Here is a 7,607-nt window from a genome sequence, read left to right on the forward strand (position 1 = left end):
TGATTGTTTTAATATCATTGCATAGACTCTTAAGTTCTTTGTAATCAAATTGGATACTATTATTAATAATTAGTGTTCGGGTATTATTGAATTAGCATATGATGTTTTGCCTTAAAATTTGCGCACCTCATTTCTCTTCATGTGGGCATAGGCTTCCAAATTTTATAAAATTTATGGCAGTTAGTACAAATTTCTTTTGGCAAGAAATGATTAGCAATGGCTAGATCATATTTAATCCTCATTGGGTGAATATCCATGAAGTAACTGGCATAGATAGTTTCTCAAAAGCCAATTGTGGCATTGAGGTGAATCATTGGCATTTGTCACATATTTCGACATCCTTTTGAGCATCTCTATACATGGTTCATTAGTAGTATTCTTTGTATTAATTCTCAATGTGCCATTTTTTTACCTCCTATGTGTCATCCACAAATTCCTTTGTGTATTTTTATTAGAACATATTTTGTTTTTTGTTTGATGAGGTAGAGAAGGTATGATCCCATGTAGGAACATTTTTAGAACTCTTATTTGATTAAAGTATATAGTGTTGTACTTCTTCCTTTTTTTTTTTTAGCTTCTTTCTAGTTCGCAAAGACAACATTGTCTTGGAGATATCATATGTATAATGCTATTCACCCTAAGCCCCCTTGTGTAGACAATGTTGATGTTTGGATGTTTACTAATGTTGGAGCTTTAATGAACTTCAAGGGAATTTCTTCTTCTAGAAGGGTTTTACTAAAAGCTCTTGTGGCTAGGGTATATGACTCTTAATTAAGCAGTCTTGGTATTTAGGTGAGAGTAATTTCTTTGAACTAATGCATTTCTATCATAATCTTATGCAAATATTTCTTTATGGGTGGTTATTGTGCTTCGCAGGATCTAGTTACATGTCTTATTACCGATAGTGAATTGTTTTGTATCTCTAGTTCTTTGACCCATATGTTTTGGGTAAGTCAAAGCTTAGTCAATAATACTTCATATTCAACTTCATTGTTTATGGCCTTAAAGCTCAACAAAATGACCTATTTCAATTTTACTCTATCAGATAGTATGAGATAAACTCGTATTTTAGTATAAGTTATGGTAGAAAACCTATTTGTGTATAGTCTTCATACTCTGTCATTCAAGCTAGAATTTTCCACAATAATTGAACTTTGCTTATTTGTGAAGTTAAACATAACGACAAAAACAACCCATACTTTTGAAGAAATTAGTGTCATATACCATATATCGAATTCACTTAATTCCACTAATCATTTTGTCATTCATCCTAATAAATCAAGTTTGGAGATGACTATTCGTAGCGGTCACTTGGTTACTACTTTAATATTGTGAGCTTGAAAATATGGTCTTAACCTTTTAGCGAATTTGTGTAGTGATAAGGCTAATTGTTCAATGGGTTTGTATTGGGTTTCAACATCTATTAGGGCTTTGTTGGAGTTATATACCTATCTCTAGTTCCCCTTTGATTTTCCTTCAACTAGGACATAGGGGGGGGCATAACTAAATACATTAATAGGATGTCACCTGGTCTAGGTGTGACTAGAATGGAAGGTATGGTTACATAATGATTGAGTTCTTTGAAGTTTGTTTGGTTAGCATTAACCCTTCCAAGGTGCATTCCTTTTTTAATAACACTAGGATGGGCTAACAATGGTTAATCACTCATGCAATGAATCTTTCAAGGCAATGAGGTGCCCTATGAGTCTTTGAAAATCCTTGGTCATGGTCAATGATGACATTTCTAATTGCTTAATTTTGATATGAGTTAGCTTTGATATCCTTCTACATGACAAGGAATCCTAGGAATTTGTTTGATGATTCTTTGAAAACACATTTGCTAATATTTAACTTTATTGGGTGCTTTCATAGTACAACAAAAACATGCACCAAATGTTCTTAATGTTTATTTAGTTACCTAGACTTGACTAGTATGTTATTAACATATACTCCCATAATCCTTCCTATTTTTTTTGTGAACACTATTCACTATTTGTTGGCATGTAGCCCTAAATTTGAAAGAGAAATCAAATGTACTTACTCACTTTGGTCTCACTTTGCCAACACTTTTACTTTTTCTTAGTCTTCAATGTAATACTCATTTGTGCTTCTTAGTGGATCACCTCAAAAGTCATATTGAGGTTTTAGTGACTCAAATCTTTGACCTCTGCTTGGCATGATATTTCTTTTAAGAAAGATTTTTAAAGAATGAGAGATAAAAGAGGCTATAAGAATGACTAATCTCTTGTGCATCATATTTAATTTAATAAAATTCAATATTTATACAAAAAAAAAAACTAGGACATTGATTTGGAAAACTTTTACAATATTAATTTCACCATCTTTAAAAAGATAAAACATAATATGAAAAATATAATAAACACTCGTATGTCATATAAGAAACATTTGAATATTTCCTAGGGCAACATTTGAACGTCCTTTAAGACATTTGAACACTCTTTTCTAGTATTTGAACATTTATTCAATTTAACAATTTTACATTTATGAGAAATCTCTTTTAGTTAGATATGGTCAATTAAAAGAGGACACCAAAACAGTTAACTGTTGAGCCATATGAGGTAGGAAACTCTGAAGTATAGTAAGCATAGCTCACTAATGTTAATTAATAAGAGTTTTGTCGCCACTTCTTGAGGTAAGTATCATATACTTCTTGCTATGTTTCATACACTTCATATACCTTCCCACCCTCTTTTTTCTTTTTCCTATGTGGGTATCAAAGCATATGGGAGAGATATATTCCAACATGTGGATCTTTAGGTTGCCTAAGGAAGAGAATACTTGTCATAAATTTGCTAAGTAGTTGACCTTTTTAGGGTTTTTTTTACGGTTAAGTTATCCACGTAACATTCTATGGTTTTATGCAACATCTTTCTAAAGATAGAGAAATGAAAGAAAAGGAAGCTTAGTACTCCATATCCTTTCCTTACCATAACAAAGGAAATAATTTATGCTACTTGTGCATTCAACTATTCAACTTTTGAAGCTACTTTTAAAGAAAAAAGCTTAATTCAACATGTTTTCTTGATGAGAGCATTGTGCTAGGTTAAGTCAATTGATGGTCGTAGTCGTAGGATCTTCTCTAGAGTGTATAAAACACTAGGAAACATGATACCATATCTTGCTTTAGGTTGTGCAAACCTAGAGTAGAAACTAAGAAACTTGTACCACTAAATCCACTCAATACAAAACATATAACCTCCTAAAGAGATTGAGCCAAGTGGAGCATGCATGAAAGAGTTAGTTGTTTTTCTATTTTTTTTCCTAGCATAGCTAAAGTATCGTGTTGATCATTTATAGTCATTTATTATAACTTAATAATTCTACATAAATACATATCTCATGTTATATAAACATTAAAATAATTGAAGTTGACTGAGAATGGATAACACCCTTAGAAGTATGATATATTCTTCCTAGTGAAAAATGAAACAAAATTGTCAACCTATAACTAGTGCATCAACAACTCATGTTTGCAGCATGGTTGCTAAATGACTTTTGATAATTCCTGCAAACTTAGCCAATATATTTCACATTTGATTGCTTTGTGATGGACTCTTAGATAGGAATGGAAATTTCGCGAGTTTTTCGGGTCACCCGCCCCAACCCATCCCTATTAGAACAGGTATGAGAGCATAGAAATCGAGAATGGGACGAGTTCAGGTTTTTTTTAAAAAAACTCAAATCGGGTTCGGGGCGGGATTGGGTTGAGTAATAATATGTCCCGTCCCACCCCGACCCGAATATGAAATTACAAGTGTACCCCTCACCTATAAATATTTGCTTTCTTTGATCCTTTCTGGTCTTCCTATCTCATTTTAGGGTTCTTGTTCCTCTCTATCACTAGGATTGTTGTTTCTCTCACTCAATGCAAAATTTCATCAGATAATCCATCCAAAAATCTATTCAATAATTTCATTTCCCCCATGTCCTCTTGATTCATCCTTGTTTATCTCATATTCACAACTACTAGCAATCTCATTAGTTTACACTACTATCATTTTCTCTATAGGAATCATATTTTTACGTATTTACAAACCGATATGATTCTTTGTTGATTTGTATTCATTTGTTTTGTTTTTTGTGTCTTGAATGTTAGGTATTTTTTTCGAATGTTGATTTGTTAGGTTTGGGGTGTTTCTTTGTCAGTTTCTAGGTAAAAGATGAGAGATTTGTTGGTGAATTTGGAATTGTCTTTCTTATTGGGATCATTGTAATTGTAGCTTAATAAAAAAATTTGGAGAGTTCAAACATACAGCAGATCTATAATCTGGTGGCAAGAAAGTGTGGTCTTTTTGCTAATTTCTTTCTCATTTCAACATATTGCTCATGTGGAACTTACTAGTTGTCAAGTCCCAAACCCCAATAGTCAAGAAATACATGCATACACAAGGTGCTTAGTTCGAATGCCTATAAGTTTGTAACTCATTGTTTTCTCCTTTTTTTGGGCAACACTTGGAAAAGAGCTTTGAAATCCATCCAATTAATATGCGTTCCATGCCAATAAGTCATAAAGCTAATAGCACCCCCTTAAAGTGAAAAAAGAAAATGGGATTAGTCAAAACCTGCATACAGTGTAATCATACAAGATATATATGCCAAATTTCCAATCTCACATATCCATGAAACAATATAACCGGTTAATTTTTTTTTTTTTCTTTTTTTGATAGGCAAAAGATAACCTACCATTTATGCATAATGTTAGTATAAGTGGGATAATGGTTAACAAACTTTAAAATGGCTTACCATTGAATTTCTTAAATTGGTTTTATTGACCCAAAATTGTTGTAAGAAGAAGAACTCATTATATTTCTCCTCATACCTTTGAGGTATAAGAGATAAAAGATAAATAAAAATGAAAAATAATATTTTTAAGATGTTGATTACTCTTATGCCTCTCTACACTGTAGGATATAATTAAAACTGATTTAACTAATCTCATATCTTTAGAGGAGTGAAAATAGAATACTGAAACTCTCATTGACTAAAGACCATACATGATTTATTTATACATCATCAAAATGTTGAGAAGTATTTAGTAGTGATTTTAGAAGCAAGAAAATGAGGGCAATTATAAATTAAATGAAATGGAGATAATAAAGAAATTTTGGGCGAAATTTTTTGGAGAATCAATTACCTCATTTAAATGATATTGCACATTGTTGTTAGAAAGTTTAGTCCACTTGAGACTTGCAGGGGCAATAACACAAAGAATGTAACAAACCCTACACACACTATCCTTTCTATAATAGTATGTGCATCCATGCATATGTGTATATATTGACCAAAAAACATATTATAGAGGGGAACGTAGGAAAATGAAGGAGGAAAATCCTAAATAAGCCAGTTTTTGCAGATATTATTCACAAAAGATTTCATCTTTTGAAAATCATAAGGATAAGATGAAAAAACATACCATCTGGATAATAAAATTTGGTCAAGCGTCTATAAGCCAACTTTATTTTTTCTTCATCAACATCCCTGTCCAACTTTGTATTTGAAAATAAAATTACAGTAACTGAAAAATTTTACCAACTTAAGCATCTTTTATAATATTTAAACGATAAAGAAATTTGATACATCATAGCATATCATGTGCAATCAGCCACATATTCACTTTAGGTGTTTAGAAGGTTGATTTCTACTACATTAAGTCTTGAGAAGTTGAAGTAGAAAATTTATTTGCATCATGTTATTTGTCTAGTCTTGTTAGTATTGTCTTCTTCATGAAGCTCTCATTTACTAGTAGGGAATAAAACATTATTTTTCTAGGGTGTTTTCATTTTTGTGGTCTATTTATGTGGTAATGAAGTCTTATTAATTTGGGTTTGAATTTTTTACTTATAGACTTTATTTCATATTAAGAAAAATGACATCAGAAGAAGGAGAAAACTTTTCCATGTTAAGTGCAGGTTCAACTCCAATTACAGGCAATACTTCAACTACTAATGGAACATTGGGATCTAAAAAAAGAAAGTTGACTTCGATTGTTTAGAATGATTTTGATAAAGTCATAGAAGATAGACAAGATTATGTTATTTGTAAGCATTGTAAAGGAAAGCTCAAGGCCGATGGCAATAATAGGACAAAACATTTACATGTACACGTAGATAGGTGCATGAAACGAAGAAATATTAATATTAGGCAACAATCATTAGCAGTAAAGAGAAAATGTCGTGAAAAAGTTCAAATTGGTAGTTTTACCTTTGATAAAAAAATCTCAAGAGAAAAGCTTGCGTGTGCAATTATATTGCATGAGTACTCACTTTCAATCGTTGACCATGTGGGGTTTAGGGATTTTGCTACTAGTCTCCAACCTTTGTTTAAGATGGTTTCTCGCAATACAATTAAGGGTGATATAATGAAGATTTATGAGGTTGAGAAAGATAAGATGATTAGCTACTTAAAGAAACTTGAAAGTAGAGTTGTTATCACAATTAATATGTGGATATCAAATCAAAAGAAATGCTACATGGCTATCACTGTACATTACATTGATGAGTCTTGGTTACTGTAACATCATAGTGTAAGGTTAGTTATGTTTTTTTTTTTTTTTTTTTTTTTGTTAACTTCCTAAGTGTTTTTTTATTTGATCCTTTAATGATATCGTTTGTGTTAATGATATTTTTTTTTTCTTAATGTAGATTTGTTTATATGCCTCATCCACACAAAAAAAAAAAATTCTTTCAGATGTATTAATGGATTTCTTGTTGGATTGGAATATGGATAAAAAAAAGTATCAACAGTCATTGTGGATAATTGCTCAAGTAATGATGGAATGATCAATATCTTGGTAGAGAAATTATCTTTGAGCGATTCACTCTTATTGAATGGAAAAAATTTTCACATGCGATATGCGACACATGTGTTGAACTTAATTGTTAAGGAAGGTTTGGATGTCATTAAAATAGAAATTGAAAAAATTCATGAGTGTTGCACATTGGTCAGCAATCCCATCAAGAATGGAAAAGTTTGAAGATGCAACTCGCCAATTGCGTATTCCATGCAATAAGAAGTTAAGTCTTGTTTGTAAGACACGATGAAATTCCATATACTTGATGTTTTCAATTGCTATAACATATAAAGATGTGTTCCCACGTTTGAAGCAACGTGAAAAATACTACATAGTTGTGCCATCAGAGGAAGCATGGAATATGGTAAAGGAAATATGTGGAAGATTGAAATTGTTTTACAACATAACAGAGTTGTTTTCAGGACGAAATTATCCCACTACAAATACTTTCTTCATCAAAGTGTGTGAGATCAAAAAGACATTGTATGATTGGTTGATATACTCAAATGATGTTGTGAAAACGATGACATCAAGTATGTTGCAAAAGTTTAACAAGTATTGGAGTGTGTGTCATATTGTGATGGCAATAACAACTATATTTGACATAAAATACAAGATAAAGATTTTAGAGTTTTACTTCCCACTAATGTATAGGTCTGAAGCTTCAAATGAGATATAAAAAATCTGTGGAATGTGTTATGAGTTGCTTTCTGAGCATCAATTAAAGTCTAAGTAGGGGCAAAAAAACTTCATCTTGTGGTACTTCATCAAGTTCAACTATTTTAGAGTTAAACTA

The sequence above is a fragment of the Vitis vinifera genome, chromosome 8 (assembly GCF_030704535.1).
Source record: "Vitis vinifera cultivar Pinot Noir 40024 chromosome 8, ASM3070453v1".
Lineage (NCBI taxonomy): Eukaryota > Viridiplantae > Streptophyta > Magnoliopsida > Vitales > Vitaceae > Vitis > Vitis vinifera.